The following is an 18588-nucleotide window of genomic DNA, read 5'->3' as shown; positions in this document are numbered from 1 at the left end:
TGTGGGAGTACATGAAGTAAAATTATGGGAGTACATGAAGTAACAGTGTGGGAGTACATGAAGTCTTAGTCTGCGAATACATGAAGTCACAGTGTGGGAGTACATGAAGTCACAGTGCGGGAGTACATGAAGTCACAGTCTGCGAGTACATGAAGTCGCATTGTGGGAGTACATGAAGTCACAGTGTGGGAGTAAATGAAGTCACAGTGCGGGAGTATATGAAGTCACAGTGTGGTAGTCAGGGCCGGCAACAGAAATCTTGATGCCCCATACAAAGATATCTCTTGGGGCCCCCTACCCCCTCAACTCTTCCCCTCAATATAAATGTGTGTGTATATATATATATATATATATATATATATATATATATACACAGTATATACATACACACGCACACATATACATACACATACACATATACAAACATACATATATAAGCACACATACATGTACATATACTACACAGACACAAATATACGGTATCCGGACTCCAGATCGACAGCAAAAAGGGCGACAAACCTTAGGTCGACGCCAATTGGTCGACAAACCTTAGGACGACATGGACAAAAGGTCGACGTGGACAAAAGGTTGACATGGACAAAAGGTTGACAGGAACAAGGTCGACATGGAAAAAGGTTGACTGCTGTCTGATATTCACAGTCAGTGTGCCTGGCAGTGCTGTGACGCTCAGCTCCTCGGAGTCAGCGGCAGCAGCAGGGACAGGCTGGCGCGGGTTCATGCGTAGTGACGCTGCGACACTGACAACACAGCACGGGACCAGCTCAGACCAAGTGATGGGGTATGCGGTGGGGGTGGTGTTTGTATTGGGAAGTAATTGTCTGTTAATTGACGTATGGGCGTGCACGGGAGCCACAGCTTTCTTAGACGCTGCCTACACATTTCTTGTGGCCCTGATGCTTGGGGCCCCCCTGATCCTTGGGGCCCCATACGGGTGTCCTCTTTGACCCCCCCTGTCGCCGGGCCTGGTGGTAGTACATGAAGTCACAGTGTGGGAGTACATGAAGTCATAGCTGCGAATACATGAAGTCATAGTGCAGGAGTACGTGAAGTCACAATGTGGGAGTACATAAAGTCACAGTGTGGGAGTACATTAAGTCTTAGTGCAGGAGTACGTGAAGTCACAATGTGGGAGTACATAAAGTCACAGTGTGGGAGTACATGAAGTCACAGTGTGGGAGTAAATGAAGTCATAGTGAGTGAGTACATGAAGTCACAATCTGCGAGTACATGAAGTCACAGCGTGGGAGTACATGAAGTCACAGCGTGGGAGTACATGAAGTCACGGTGTGGGAGTATATGAAGTCACAGTCTGCGAGTACATGAAGTCACAGTCTGCGAGTACATAAAGTCACAGTCTGCGAGTACATGAAGTAACAGTGTGGGAGTGCATGAAGTAACAGTGTGGGAGTACATGAAGTCACAGTGTGAGAGTACATGAAGTCACAGTGTGGGAGTACATGAAATCACAGTGTGGGAGTACATGAAGTAACAGTGAGGGAGTACATGAAGTCACAGTGTGGGAGTACATGAAGTCACAGTGTGGGAGTACATGAAGTCATAGTGTGGGAGTAAATGTAGTCACTGCGTGGGAGTACATGAAGTCACAGTGCGGGAGTACATAAAGTAACAGTGTGGGAGTACATGAAGTCACAGTGCGGGAGTACATTAAGTAACAGTGAGGGAGTACATGAAGTCACAGTGTGGGAGTACATGAAGTCACAGTGTGGGAGTACATGAAGTCACAGTGTGGGAGTATATGAAGTCACAGTCTGCGAGTTCATGAAGTCACAGTCTGCGAATACATAAAGTCACAGTGTGGGAGTACATGAAGTAACAGTAGGGGAGTACATGAAGTAACAGTGTGAGTACATGAAGTCACAGTGCGGGAGTACATGAAGTCACAGTGTGGGAGTACATGAAGTCACAGTGTGGGAGTACATGAAGTCACGGTCTGCGAGTACAAGAATTCACAGTGTGGGAGTACATGAAGTCACAGTGCGAGAGTACACGAAGTCACATTGTGGGAGTACATGAAGTCACAGTGTGGAAGTAAATGAAGTCACAGTGCGGGAGTACATGAAGTCACAGTGTGTGAGTACATGAAGTCAGAGAGCGGGAGTACATGAAGTCACAGTCTGCGAGTACATGAAGTCACAGTGTGGGAGTACATGAAGTCATAGTGTGAGAGTAAATGAAGTCACAGTGTGGGAGTAAATGAAGTCACAGTCTGCGAGTTCATGAAGTCACAGTCTGCGAATACATAAAGTCACAGTGTGGGAGTACATGAAGTAACAGTATGGGAGTACATGAAGTAACAGTGAGAGTACATGAAGTCACAGTGTGGGAGTACATGAATTCACAGTGTGGGAGTGCATGAAGTCACAGTGTGGGAGTACATGAAGTCACAGTGTGGGAGTACATGAAGTCACAGTGTGGGAGTACATGAAGTCACAGTGAGGGAGTACATGAAGTCACAGTGTGGGAGTACATGCAGTCACATTGTGGGAGTACATGAAGTCACAGTGTGGGAGTACATGAAGTCATAGTCTGCGAGTACATGAAGTCACAGTGTGGGAGTACATGAAGTCACAGTGTGGGAGTACATGAAAGCACAGTTTGGGGGTACATGAAGTCATAGCCTGCGAGTACATGAAGTCACAGTGTGGGAGTACATGAAGTCACAGTGTGGGAGTACATGAAGTCACAGTGTGGGAGTACATGAAGTCACAGTGTGGGAATACATGAAGTCACAGTGTGGGAGTACATGAAATCACAGTGTGGGAGTACATGAAGTCACAGTGTGGGAGTACATGAAATCACAGTGTGGGAGTACATGAAGTCACAGTGTGGGAGTACATGAAGTCACAGTGTGGGAGTACATGAATTCACAGTGTGGGAGTACATGAAGTCACAGTGTGGGAGTACATGAAGTCACGGTCTGCGAGTACAAGAATTCACAGTGTGGGAGTACATGAAGTCACAGTGCGAGAGTACACGAAGTCACAGTGTGGAAGTAAATGAAGTCACAGTGCGGGAGTACATGAAGTCACAGTGCGGGAGTACATGAAGTCACAATCTGCGAGTACATGAAGTCACAGTGCGGGAGTACATGAAGTCACAGTGCGGGAGTACATGAAGTCACAGTCTGCGAGTACATAAAGTCACAGTGTGGGAGTACATAAAGTCACAGTGTGGGAGTACATGAAGTCACAGTGTGGGAGTACATGAAGTCACAGTGTGGGAGTACATGAAGTAACAGTAGGGGAGTACATGAAGTAACAGTGTGAGTACATGAAGTCACAGTGCGGGAGTACATGAAGTCACAGTGTGGGAGTACATGCAGTCACATTGTGGGAGTACATGAAGTCACAGTCTGCGAGTACATAAAGTCACAGTGTGGGAGTACATGAAGTAACAGTGTGGGAGTACATGAAGTCACAGTGTGAGAGTACATGAAGTCACAGTGTGAGAGTACATAAAGTCACAGTGTGGGAGTACATGATGTCACAGTGTGGAAGTACATGAAGTCATAGTGTGAGAGTAAATGAAGTCACAGTGTGGGAGTAAATGAAGTCACAGTCTGCGAATACATAAAGTCACAGTGTGGGAGTACATGAAGTAACAGTATGGGAGTACATGAAGTAACAGTGAGAGTACATGAAGTCACAGTGTGGGAGTACATGAATTCACAGTGTGGGAGTACATGAAGTCACAGTGTGGGAGTACATGAAGTCACGGTCTGCGAGTACAAGAATTCACAGTGTGGGAGTACATGAAGTCACAGTGCGAGAGTACACGAAGTCACATTGTGGGAGTACATGAAGTCACAGTGTGGAAGTAAATGAAGTCACAGTGCGGGAGTACATGAAGTCACAATCTGCGAGTACATGAAGTCACAGTGCGGGAGTACATGAAGTCACAGTGTGGGAGTACATGAAGTCAGAGAGCGGGAGTACATGAAGTCACAGTTTGCGAGTACATGAAGTCACAGTGTGGGAGTACATGAAGTCACAGTGTGGGAGTACATGAAGTCACAGTGTGGGAGTACATGAAGTCACAGTGAGGGAGTACATGAAGTCACAGTGTGGGAGTACATGCAGTCACATTGTGGGAGTACATGAAGTCACAGTGTGGGAGTACATGAAGTCATAGTCTGCGAGTACATGAAGTCACAGTGTGGGAGTACATGAAGTCACAGTGTGGGAGTACATGAAGTCACAGTGTGGGAGTATATGAAGTCACAGTCTGCGAGTTCATGAAGTCACAGTCTGCGAATACATAAAGTCACAGTGTGGGAGTACATGAAGTCACAGTGTGGGAGTACATGAAGTCACAGTGTGGGAGTACATGAAGTCACAGTGTGGGAGTACATGAAATCACAGTGTGGGAGTACATGAAGTCACAGTGTGGGAGTACATGAAGTAACAGTGTGGGAGTACTTGAAATCACAGTCTGCGAGTACATGAAGTCACAGTGTGGGAGTAAATTAAGTCACAGTGCGGGAGTACATAAAGTCACAGTGTGGGAGTACATGAAGTAACAGTATGGGAGTACATGAAGTAACAGTGAGAGTACATGAAGTCACAGTGTGGGAGTACATGAAGTCACAGTGTGGGAGTACATGAAGTCACAGTGTGGGAGTACATGAAGTCACGGTCTGCGAGTACAAGAATTCACAGTGTGGGAGTACATGAAGTCACAGTGCGAGAGTACACGAAGTCACAGTGTGGAAGTAAATGAAGTCACAGTGCGTGAGTACATGAAGTCACAATCTGCGAGTACATGAAGTCACAGTGCGGGAGTACATGAAGTCACAGTGTGGGAGTACATGAAGTCACAGTGTGGGAGTACATGAAATCACAGTGTGGGAGTACATGAAATCACAGTGTGGGAGTACATGAAGTCACAGTGTGGGAGTACATGAAGTAACAGTGTGGGAGTACTTGAAATCACAGTCTGCGAGTACATGAAGTCACAGTGTGGGAGTAAATTAAGTCACAGTGCGGGAGTACATAAAGTCACAGTGCGGGAGTACATGAAGTCACAGTGTGGGAGTATATGAAGTCACAGTGTGGGAGTATATGAAGTCACAGTCTGCGAGTTCATGAAGTCACAGTCTGCGAATTCATAAAGTCACAGTGTGGGAGTACATGAAGTAAAATTATGGGAGTACATGAAGTAACAGTGTGGGAGTACATGAAGTCTTAGTCTGCGAATACATGAAGTCACAGTGTGAGAGTACATGAAGTCACAGTGTGGGAGTACATGAAGTAACAGTGTGGGAGTACTTGAAATCACAGTCTGCGAGTACATGAAGTCACAGTGTGGGAGTAAATTAAGTCACAGTGCGGGAGTACATAAAGTCACAGTGTGGGAGTACATGAAGTAACAGTATGGGAGTACATGAAGTAACAGTGAGAGTACATGAAGTCACAGTGTGGGAGTACATTAATTCACAGTGTGGGAGTACATGAAGTCACAGTGTGGGAGTACATGAAGTCACGGTCTGCGAGTACAAGAATTCACAGTGTGGGAGTACATGAAGTCACAGTGTGGGAGTACTTGAAATCACAGTCTGCGAGTACATGAAGTCACAGTGTGGGAGTAAATTAAGTCACAGTGCGGGAGTACATAAAGTCACAGTGCGGGAGTATATAAAGTCACAGTGCGGGAGTACATGAAGTCACAGTGTGGGAGTATATGAAGTCACAGTGTGGGAGTATATGAAGTCACAGTCTGCGAGTTCATGAAGTCACAGTCTGCGAATTCATAAAGTCACAGTGTGGGAGTACATGAAGTAAAATTATGGGAGTACATGAAGTAACATGAAGTCACAGTGTGAGAGTACATGAAGTCACAGTCTGCGAGTACATAAAGTCACAGTGTGGGAGTACATGAAGTCACAGTGTGGGAGTACATGAAGTCACAGTGTGGGAGTACATGAAGTAACAGTAGGGGAGTACATGAAGTAACAGTGTGAGTACATGAAGTCACAGTGCGGGAGTACATGAAGTCACAGTGTGGGAGTACATGCAGTCACATTGTGGGAGTACATGAAGTCACAGTCTGCGAGTACATAAAGTCACAGTGTGGGAGTACATGAAGTAACAGTGTGGGAGTACATGAAGTCACAGTGTGAGAGTACATGAAGTCACAGTGTGAGAGTACATAAAGTCACAGTGTGGGAGTACATGATGTCACAGTGTGGAAGTACATGAAGTCACAGTGTGAGAGTAAATGAAGTCACAGTGTGGGAGTAAATGAAGTCACAGTCTGCGAGTACATGAAGTAACAGTATGGGAGTACATGAAGTAACAGTGAGAGTACATGAAGTCACAGTGTGGGAGTACATGAAGTAACAGTATGGGAGTACATGAAGTAACAGTGAGAGTACATGAAGTCACAGTGTGGGAGTACATGAATTCACAGTGTGGGAGTACATGAAGTCACAGTGTGGGAGTACATGAAGTCACGGTCTGCGAGTACAAGAATTCACAGTGTGGGAGTACATGAAGTCACAGTGCGAGAGTACACGAAGTCACATTGTGGGAGTACATGAAGTCACAGTGTGGAAGTAAATGAAGTCACAATCTGCGAGTACATGAAGTCACAGTGCGGGAGTACATGAAGTCACAATCTGCTAGTACATGAAGTCACAGTGCGGGAGTACATGAAGTCACAGTGTGGGAGTACATGAAGTCAGAGAGCGGGAGTACATGAAGTCACAGTTTGCGAGTACATGAAGTCACAGTGTGGGAGTACATGAAGTCACAGTGTGGGAGTACATGAAGTCACAGTGTGGGAGTACATGAAGTCACAGTGAGGGAGTACATGAAGTCACAGTGTGGGAGTACATGCAGTCACATTGTGGGAGTACATGAAGTCACAGTGTGGGAGTACATGAAGTCACAGTGTGGGAGTACATGAAGTCATAGTCTGCGAGTACATGAAGTCACAGTGTGGGAGTACATGAAGTCACAGTGTGGGAGTACATGAAGTCACAGTGTGGGAGTACATGAAGTCACAGTGTGGGAGTACATGAAGTCACAGTGTGGGAGTACATGAAGTCACAGTGTGGGAGTACATGAAGTCACAGTGTGGGAGTACATGAAGTCACAGTGTGGGAGTACATGAAATCACAGTGTGGGAGTACATGAAGTCACAGTGTGGGAGTACATGAAGTAACAGTGTGGGAGTACTTGAAATCACAGTCTGCGAGTACATGAAGTCACAGTGTGGGAGTAAATTAAGTCACAGTGCGGGAGTACATAAAGTCACAGTGTGGGAGTACATGAAGTAACAGTATGGGAGTACATGAAGTAACAGTGAGAGTACATGAAGTCACAGTGTGGGAGTACATGAATTCACAGTGTGGGAGTACATGAAGTCACAGTGTGGGAGTACATGAAGTCACAGTGTGGGAGTACATGAAGTCACGGTCTGCGAGTACAAGAATTCACAGTGTGGGAGTACATGAAGTCACAGTGCGAGAGTACACGAAGTCACATTGTGGGAGTACATGAAGTCACAGTGTGGAAGTAAATGAAGTCACAATCTGCGAGTACATGAAGTCACAGTGCGGGAGTACATGAAGTCACAATCTGCTAGTACATGAAGTCACAGTGCGGGAGTACATGAAGTCACAGTGTGGGAGTACATGAAGTCAGAGAGCGGGAGTACATGAAGTCACAGTTTGCGAGTACATGAAGTCACAGTGTGGGAGTACATGAAGTCACAGTGTGGGAGTACATGAAGTCACAGTGTGGGAGTACATGAAGTCACAGTGAGGGAGTACATGAAGTCACAGTGTGGGAGTACATGCAGTCACATTGTGGGAGTACATGAAGTCACAGTGTGGGAGTACATGAAGTCATAGTCTGCGAGTACATGAAGTCACAGTGTGGGAGTACATGAAGTCACAGTGTGGGAGTACATGAAGTCACAGTGTGGGAGTACATGAAGTCACAGTGTGGGAGTACATGAAGTCACAGTGTGGGAGTACATGAAATCACAGTGTGGGAGTACATGAAGTCACAGTGTGGGAGTACATGAAGTAACAGTGTGGGAGTAAATTAAGTCACAGTGCGGGAGTACATAAAGTCACAGTGTGGGAGTACATGAAGTAACAGTATGGGAGTACATGAAGTAACAGTGAGAGTACATGAAGTCACAGTGTGGGAGTACATGAATTCACAGTGTGGGAGTACATGAAGTCACAGTGTGGGAGTACATGAAGTCACGGTCTGCGAGTACAAGAATTCACAGTGTGGGAGTACATGAAGTCACAGTGCGAGAGTACACGAAGTCACAGTGTGGAAGTAAATGAAGTCACAGTGCGTGAGTACATGAAGTCACAATCTGCGAGTACATGAAGTCACAGTGCGGGAGTACATGAAGTCACAGTGTGGGAGTACATGAAGTCACAGTGTGGGAGTACATGAAATCACAGTGTGGGAGTACATGAAGTAACAGTGTGGGAGTACTTGAAATCACAGTCTGCGAGTACATGAAGTCACAGTGTGGGAGTAAATTAAGTCACAGTGCGGGAGTACATAAAGTCACAGTGCGGGAGTACATGAAGTCACAGTGTGGGAGTATATGAAGTCACAGTGTGGGAGTATATGAAGTCACAGTCTGCGAGTTCATGAAGTCACAGTCTGCGAATTCATAAAGTCACAGTGTGGGAGTACATGAAGTAAAATTATGGGAGTACATGAAGTAACAGTGTGGGAGTACATGAAGTCTTAGTCTGCGAATACATGAATTCACAGTGTGGGAGTACATGAAGTCACAGTGTGGGAGTACATGAAGTCACGGTCTGCGAGTACAAGAATTCACAGTGTGGGAGTACATGAAGTCACAGTGTGAGAGTACATGAAGTCACAGTGTGGGAGTACATGAAGTAACAGTGTGGGAGTACTTGAAATCACAGTCTGCGAGTACATGAAGTCACAGTGTGGGAGTAAATTAAGTCACAGTGCGGGAGTACATAAAGTCACAGTGTGGGAGTACATGAAGTAACAGTATGGGAGTACATGAAGTAACAGTGAGAGTACATGAAGTCACAGTGTGGGAGTACATGAATTCACAGTGTGGGAGTACATGAAGTCACAGTGTGGGAGTACATGAAGTCACGGTCTGCGAGTACATGAAGTCACAGTGTGGGAGTACATGAAGTCACAGTGTGGGAGTACATGAAGTCACAGTGTGGGAGTACATGAAGTCACAGTGTGGGAGTACATGAAGTCACAGTGTGGGAGTACATGAAGTCACAGTGTGGGAGTACATGAAGTCACAGTGTGGGAGTACATGAAGTCACAGTGTGGGAGTACATGAAGTCACAGTGCGGGAGTACATGAAGTCACAGTGCGGGAGTACATGAAGTCACAGTGCGGGAGTACATGAAGTCACAGTGTTGGAGTAAATGAAGTCACAGTGCGGGAGTACATGAAGTCACAATCTGCGAGTACATGAAGTCACAGTGTGGGAGTACATTAAGTCACAGTGTGGGAGTATATGAAGTCACAGTGTGCGAGTACAAGAAGTCACAGTGTGGGAATATATGAAGTCACAGTGTGGGAGTACATGAAGTCACAGTCTGCGAGTACATGAAGTCACATTGTGGGAGTACATGTAGTCACAGTGTGGGAGTACATGAAGTCACAGTGTGGGAGTATATGAAGTCACAGTGTGGGAGTATATGAAGTCACAGTCTGCGAGTTCATGAAGTCACAGTCTGCGAATACATAAAGTCACAGTGTGGGAGTACATGAATTCACAGTGTGGGAGTACATGAAGTCATAGTCTGCGAGTACATGAAGTCACAGTGTGGGAGTACATGAAGTCACAGTGTGGGAGTACATGAAGTCACGGTGTGGGAGTATATGAAGTTACGGTGTGGGAGTACATGAAGTCACAGTCTGCGAGTACATAAAGTCACAGTCTGCGAGTACATAAAGTCACAGTCTGCGAGTACATGAAGTAACAGTGTGGGAGTACATGAAGTCACAGTGTGAGAGTACATGAAGTCACAGTGTGAGAGTACATAAAGTCACAGTGTGGGAGTACATGATGTCACAGTGTGGAAGTACATGAAGTCATAGTGTGAGAGTAAATGAAGTCACAGTGTGGGAGTAAATGAAGTCACAGTCTGCGAGTTCATGAAGTCACAGTCTGCGAATACATAAAGTCACAGTGTGGGAGTACATGAAGTAACAGTATGGGAGTACATGAAGTAACAGTGAGAGTACATGAAGTCACAGTGTGGGAGTAGATGAATTCACATTGTGGGAGTACATGAAGTCACAGTGTGGGAGTACATGAAGTCACGGTCTGCGAGTACAAGAATTCACAGTGTGGGAGTACATGAAGTCACAGTGCGAGAGTACACGAAGTCACAGTGTGGAAGTAAATGAAGTCACAGTGCGGGAGTACATGAAGTCACAGTGCGGGAGTACATGAAGTCACAATCTGCGAGTACATGAAGTCACAGTGCGGGAGTACATGAAGTCACAGTGTGGGAGTACATGAAGTCAGAGAGCGGGAGTACATGAAGTCACAGTCTGCGAGTACATGAAGTCACAGTGTGGGAGTACATGAAGTCACAGTGTGGGAGTACATGAAGTCACAGTGTGGGAGTACATGAAGTCACAGTGAGGGAGTACATGAAGTCACAGTGTGGGAGTACATGCAGTCACATTGTGGGAGTACATGAAGTCACAGTGTGGGAGTACATGAAGTCATAGTCTGCGAGTACATGAAGTCACAGTGTGGGAGTACATGAAGTCACAGTGTGGGAGTACATGAAAGCACAGTTTGGGAGTACATGAAGTCATAGCCTGCGAGTACATGAAGTCACAGTGTGGGAGTACATGAAGTCACAGTGTGGGAGTACATGAAGTCACAGTGAGGGAGTACATGAAGTCACAGTGTGGGAGTACATGAAGTCACAGTGTGGGAGTACATGAAGTAACAGTGTGGAAGTACTTGAAATCACAGTCTGCGAGTACATGAAGTCACAGTGTGGGAGTAAATTAAGTCACAGTGCGGGAGTACATAAAGTCACAGTGCGGGAGTACATGAAGTCACAGTGTGGGAGTATATGAAGTCACAGTGTGGGAGTATATGAAGTCACAGTCTGCGAGTTCATGAAGTCACAGTCTGCGAATTCATAAAGTCACAGTGTGGGAGTACATGAAGTAAAATTATGGGAGTACATGAAGTAACAGTGTGGGAGTACATGAAGTCTTAGTCTGCGAATACATGAAGTCACAGTGTGGGAGTACATGAAGTCACAGTGCGGGAGTACATGAAGTCACAGTCTGCGAGTACATGAAGTCGCATTGTGGGAGTACATGAAGTCACAGTGTGGGAGTAAATGAAGTCACAGTGCGGGAGTATATGAAGTCACAGTGTGGTAGTCAGGGCCGGCAACAGAAATCTTGATGCCCCATACAAAGATATCTCTGGGGGCCCCCTACCCCCTCAACTCTTCCCCTCAATATAAATGTGTGTGTATATATATATATATATATATATATATATATATATATATATATATATATATATATATACACAGTATATACATACACACGCACACATATACATACACATATACAAACATACATATATAAGCACACATACATGTACATATACTACACAGACACAAATATACGGTATCCGGACTCCAGATCGACAGCAAAAAGGGCGACAAACCTTAGGTCGACGCCAATTGGTCGACAAACCTTAGGACGACATGGACAAAAGGTCGACGTGGACAAAAGGTTGACATGGACAAAAGGTTGACAGGAACAAGGTCGACATGGAAAAAGGTTGACTGCTGTCTGATATTCACAGTCAGTGTGCCTGGCAGTGCTGTGACGCTCAGCTCCTCGGAGTCAGCGGCAGCAGCAGGGACAGGCTGGCGCGGGTTCATGCGTAGTGACGCTGCGACACTGACAACACAGCTCAGGACCAGCTCAGACCAAGTGATGGGGTATGCGGTGGGGGTGGTGTTTGTATTGGGAAGTAATTGTCTGTTAATTGACGTATGGGCGTGCACGGGAGCCACAGCTTTCTTAGACGCTGCCTACACATTTCTTGTGGCCCTGATGCTTGGGGCCCCCCTGATCCTTGGGGCCCCATACGGGTGTCCCCTTTGACCCCCCCTGTCGCCGGGCCTGGTGGTAGTACATGAAGTCACAGTGTGGGAGTACATGAAGTCATAGCTGCGAATACATGAAGTCTTAGTGCAGGAGTACGTGAAGTCACAATGTGGGAGTACATAAAGTCACAGTGTGGGAGTACATTAAGTCACAGTGTGGGAGTAAATGAAGTCATAGTGAGCGAGTAAATGAAGTCACAATCTGCGAGTACATGAAGTCACAGCGTGGGAGTACATGAAGTCACAGCGTGGGAGTACATGAAGTCACGGTGTGGGAGTATATGAAGTCACAGTCTGCGAGTACATGAAGTCACAGTCTGCGAGTACATAAAGTCACAGTGTGGGAGTACATGAAGTAACAGTGTGGGAGTACATGAAGTAACAGTGTGGGAGTACATGAAGTCACAGTGTGAGAGTACATGAAGTCACAGTGTGAGAGTACATGAAGTCACAGTGTGGGAGTACATGAAGTCACAGTGCGGGAGTACATGAAATCACAGTGTGGGAGTACATGAAGTAACAGTGAGGGAGTACATGAAGTCACAGTGTGGGAGTACATGAAGTCACAGTGTGGGAGTACATGAAGTCATAGTGTGGGAGTAAATGTAGTCACTGCGTGGGAGTACATGAAGTCACAGTGCGGGAGTACATGAAGTAACAGTGTGGGAGTACATGAAGTCACAGTGCGGGAGTACATTAAGTAACAGTGAGGGAGTACATGAAGTCACAGTGTGGGAGTACATGAAGTCACAGTGTGGGAGTACATGAAGTCACAGTGTGGGAGTATATGAAGTCACAGTGTGCGAGTTAATGAAGTCACAGTCTGCGAATACATAAAGTCACAGTGTGGGAGTACATGAAGTAACAGTAGGGGAGTACATGAAGTAACAGTGAGAGTACATGAAGTCACAGTGCGGAAGTACATGAAGTCACAGTGTGGGAGTACATGAAGTCACAGTGTGGGAGTACATGAAGTCACGGTCTGCGAGTACAAGAATTCACAGTGTGGGAGTACATGAAGTCACAGTGCGAGAGTACACAAAGTCACATTGTAGGAGTACATGAAGTCACAGTGTGGAAGTAAATGAAGTCACAGTGCGGGAGTACATGAAGTCACAATCTGCGAGTACATGAAGTCATAGTGTGGGAGTACATGAAGTCACAGTGCGGGAGTACATGAAGTCACAGTGTGGGAGTACATGAAGTCAGAGAGCGGGAGTACATGAAGTCAGAGAGCGGGAGTACATGAAGTCACAGTCTGCGAGTACATGAAGTCACAGTGTGGGAGTACATGAAGTCACAGTGTGGGAGTACATGAAGTCACAGTGTGGGAGTACATGAAGTCACAGTGTGGGAGTACATGCAGTCACATTGTGGGAGTACATGAAGTCACAGTGTGGGAGTACATGAAGTCATAGTCTGCGAGTACATGAAGTCACAGTGTGGGAGTACATGAAGTCACAGTGTGGGAGTACATGAAGTCACAGTGTGGGAGTACATGAAAGCACAGTTTGGGAGTACATGAAGTCATAGCCTGCGAGTACATGAAGTCACAGTGTGGGAGTACATGAAGTCACAGTGTGGGAGTACATGAAGTCACAATGAGGGAGTACATGAAGTCACAGTGTGGGAGTACATGCAGTCACATTGTGGGAGTACATGAAGTCACAGTGTGGGAGTACATGAAGTCATAGTCTGTGAGTACATGAAGTCACAGTGTGGGAGTACATGAAGTCACAGTGTGGGAGTACATGAAGTCACAGTTTGGGAGTACATGAAGTCATAGCCTGCGAGTACATGAAGTCACAGTGTGGGAGTACATGAAGTCACAGTGTGGGAGAACATGAAATCACAGTGTGGGAGTACATGAAGTCACAGTGTGGGAGTACATGAAGTCACAGTGTGGGAGTACATGAAATCACAGTGTGGGAGTACATGAAGTCACAGTGTGGGAGTACATGAAGTAACAGTGTGGGAGTACTTGAAATCACAGTCTGCGAGTACATGAAGTCACAGTGTGGGAGTAAATTAAGTCACAGTGCGGGAGTACATAAAGTCACAGTGCGGGAGTACATGAAGTCACAGTGCGGGAGTACATGAAGTCACAGTGTGGGAGTATATGAAGTCACAGTCTGCGAGTTCATGAAGTCACAGTCTGCGAATTCATAAAGTCACAGTGTGGGAGTACATGAAGTAAAATTATGGGAGTACATGAAGTAACAGTGTGGGAGTACATGAAGTCTTAGTCTGCGAATACATGAAGTCACAGTGTGGGAGTACATGAAGTCACAGTGCGGGAGTACATGAAGTCACAGTCTGCGAGTACATGAAGTCGCATTGTGGGAGTACATGAAGTCGCATTGTGGGAGTACATGAAGTCACAGTGTGGGAGTACATGAAGTCACAGTGTGGTAGTCAGGGCCGGCAACAGAAATCTTGATGCCCCATACAAAGATATCTCTGGGGGCCCCCTACCCCCTCAACTCTTCCCCTCAATATAAATGTGTGTATATATATATATATATATATATATATATATATATATATATATATATATATACAGTATATACATACACACGCACACATATACATACACATACACATAAACAAACATACATATATAAGCACACATACATGTACATATACTACACAGACACAAATATACGGTATCCGGACTCCAGATCGACAGCAAAAAGGGCGACAAACCTTGGGTCGACGCCAATTGGTCGACAAACCTTAGGACGACATGGACAAAAGGTTGACATGGACAAAAGGTTGACAGGAACAAGGTCGACATGGAAAAAGGTTGACTGCTGTCTGATATTCACAGTCAGTGTGCCTGGCAGTGCTGTGACGCTCAGCTCCTCGGAGTCAGCGGCAGCAGCAGGGACAGGCTGGCGCGGGTTCATGCGTAGTGACGCTGCGACGCTGACAACACAGCACGGGACAAGCTCAGACCAAGTGATGGGGTATGCGGTGGGGGTGGTGTTTGTATTGGGAAGTAATTGTCTGTTAATTGACGTATGGGCGTGCACGGGAGCCACAGCTTTCTTAGACGCTGCCTACACATTTCTTGTGGCCCTGATGCTTGGGGCCCCCCTGATCCTTGGGGCCCCATACGGGTGTCCCCTTTGACCCCCCCTGTCGCCGGGCCTGGTGGTAGTACATGAAGTCACAGTGTGGGAGTACATGAAGTCATAGCTGCGAGTACATGAAGTCTTAGTGCAGGAGTACGTGAAGTCACAATGTGGGAGTACATAAAGTCACAGTGTGGGAGTACATTAAGTCACAGTCTGCGAGTACATGAAGTCACAGTGTGGGAGTAAATGAAGTCATAGTGAGTGAGTACATGAAGTCACAATCTGCGAGTACATGAAGTCACAGCGTGGGAGTACATGAAGTCACAGCGTGGGAGTACATGAAGTCACGGTGTGGGAGTATATGAAGTCACAGTCTGCGAGTACATGAAGTCACAGTCTGCGAGTACATAAAGTCACAGTGTGGGAGTACATGAAGTAACAGTGTGGGAGTACATGAAGTCACAGTGTGGGAGTACATGAAGTCACAGTGTGAGAGTACATGAAGTCACAGTGTGGGAGTACATGAAGTCACAGTGTGGGAGTACATGAAGTCATAGTGTGGGAGTAAATGTAGTCACTGCGTGGGAGTACATGAAGTCACAGTGCGGGAGTACATGAAGTCACAGTGCGGAAGTACATTAAGTAACAGTGAGGGAGTACATGAAGTCACAGTGTGGGAGTACATGAAGTCACAGTGTGGGAGTACATGAAGTCACAGTGTGGGAGTATATGAAGTCACAGTCTGCGAGTTCATGAAGTCACAGTCTGCGAATACATAAAGTCACAGTGTGGGAGTACATGAAGTAACAGTAGGGGAGTACATGAAGTAACAGTGTGAGTACATGAAGTCACAGTGCGGGAGTACATGAAGTCACAGTGTTGGAGTACATGAAGTCACAGTGTGGGAGTACATGAAGCCACGGTCTGCGAGTACAAGAATTCACAGTGTGGGAGTACATGAAGTCACAGTGTGGGAGTACATGAAGTCACAGTGTGGGAGTACATGAAGTCACAGTTTGGGAGTACATGAAGTCATAGCCTGCGAGTACATGAAGTCACAGTGTGGGAGTACATGAAGTCACAGTGTGGGAGTACATGAAATCACAGTGTGGGAGTACATGAAGTCACAGTCTGTGAGTACATGAAGTCACAGTGTGGGAGTACATGAAGTCACAGTGTGGGAGTACATGAAGTCACAGTGTGGGAGTACATGAAGTCACAGTGAGGGAGTACATGAAGTCACAGTGTGGGAGTACATGCAGTCACAGTGTGGGAGTACATGAAGTCACAGTGTGGGAGTACATGAAGTCACAGTGTGGGAGTACATGAAGTCACAGTGTGGGAGTACATGAAGTCACAGTGCGGGAGTACATGAAGTCACAGTGTGGGAGTACATGAAGTAACAGTGTGGGAATACATGAAGTCACAGTGTGGGAGTACATGAAGTCACAGTGTGGGAGTACATGAAGTCATAGTCTGCGAGTACATGAAGTCACAGTGAGTGAGTACATGAAGTCACAGTGAGGGAGTACATGAAGTCGCAATCTGCGAGTACATGAAGTCACAGTGTGGGAGTACATGAAGTCACAGTGTGGGAGTACATGAAGTCATAGTCTGCGAGTATATGAAGTCACAGTGTGGGAGTACATGAAGTCACAGTGTGGGAGTACATGAAGTCATGGTGTGGGAGTATATGAAGTCACAGTCTGTGAGTACATGAAGCAACAGTCTGCGAGTACATAAAGTCACAGTGTGGGAGTACATGAAGTCACAGTGTGAGAGTACATGAAGTCAGAGTGAGGGAGTACATGAAGTCATAGTGTGGGAGTAAATGAAGTCACAGCGCGGGAGTACATGAAGTCACAGTGCAGGAGTACATAATGTCACAGTGTGGAAGTACATGAAGTCAGTGTGAGAGTAAAGGCCCATACACACTTGACGATGCAGACATCGTTAACGTCCGTCGTTAACGACTTCCCTTGAACTGCTGAGCAAACGACATGAGCATACACACTACCAACGACCAAAGACGAAAGACCAAAGACGAAAGACCAGAGACCATAGACCATTCATCGTTGAAGCATCCAAGCTGAACAGTTTATTAAAATAATGAGCTGGGAACAGGGCTGGTGAACAGTGGCTTGGTCGTTGGTCGTTGGTCTTTCACACCATACACATTCAACGACGTCTCTGGTCGGTAACGACCATAGTGGAAATTGAGCATACATGCTCCACAGATAAGCGAGGGTCGTTAACGTCCCGCGGAACCGCGCATCGGTGGTCGTCGGAGGCATACACACTTGACGATATAATGAGCGACGTCGTTGATGAGGGCTGAAATGAACGACGTAGTTCATTTTATCGTCAAGTGTGTATGGGCCTTTAATGAAGTCACAGTGTGGGAGTAAATGAAGTCACAGTGCGGGAATACATAAAGTCACAGTGTGGAAGTACATGAAGTCACAGTGTGGGAGTACATTAAGTCACAGTGCGGGAGTACATAAAGCTACAGTGTGGGAGTACATGAAATCACAGTGTGGGAGTACATTAAGTCACAGTGCGGGAGTACATAAAGCCACAGTGTGGGAGTACATGAAGTAACAGTGTGGGAATACATGAAGTCACAGTGTGAGAGTACATGAAGTCACAGTGTGGGAGTACATGAAGTCACAGTGCGGGAGTACATGAATTCACAGTGTGGGAGTACATGAAGTCTTAGTCTGCGAGTACATGAAGTCACAGTGTGGGAGTAAATGTAGTCAAAGTGCGGGAGTACATGAAGTCACAATCTGCGAGTACATGAAGTCACAGTGAGGGAGTACATGAAGTCACAGTGTGGTAGTACATGAAGTCACAGTGTGGGAGTACATGAAGTCACAGTCAACGAGTACATGAAGTCACAGTCTGCAAGTATATAAAGTCACAGTGTGGGAGTACATGAAGTCACAGTGTGGGAGTACATGAAGTCACAGTGTGGGAGTACATGAAGTCACAGTGAGGGAGTACATGAAGTCACAGTGTGGTAGTACATGAAGTCACAGTGTGGGAGTACATGAAGTCACAGTCAACGAGTACATGAAGTCACAGTCTGCAAGTATATAAAGTCACAGTGTGGGAGTACATGAAGTCACAGTGTGGGAGTACATGAAGTCACAGTGTGGGAGTACATGAAGTCACAGTGAGGGAGTACATGAAGTCACAGTGAGGGAGTACATGAAGTCACAGTGTGGGAGTACATGCAGTCACAGTGTGGGAGTACATGAAGTCACAGTGTGGGAGTACATGAAGTCACAGTGTGGGAGTACATGAAGTCACAGTGTGGGA

This window comes from Pseudophryne corroboree, chromosome 1, assembly GCF_028390025.1.
Source record: "Pseudophryne corroboree isolate aPseCor3 chromosome 1, aPseCor3.hap2, whole genome shotgun sequence".
In the NCBI taxonomy this organism is placed as follows: domain Eukaryota; kingdom Metazoa; phylum Chordata; class Amphibia; order Anura; family Myobatrachidae; genus Pseudophryne; species Pseudophryne corroboree.
Note: the sequence above shows the minus strand (reverse complement) of the source record.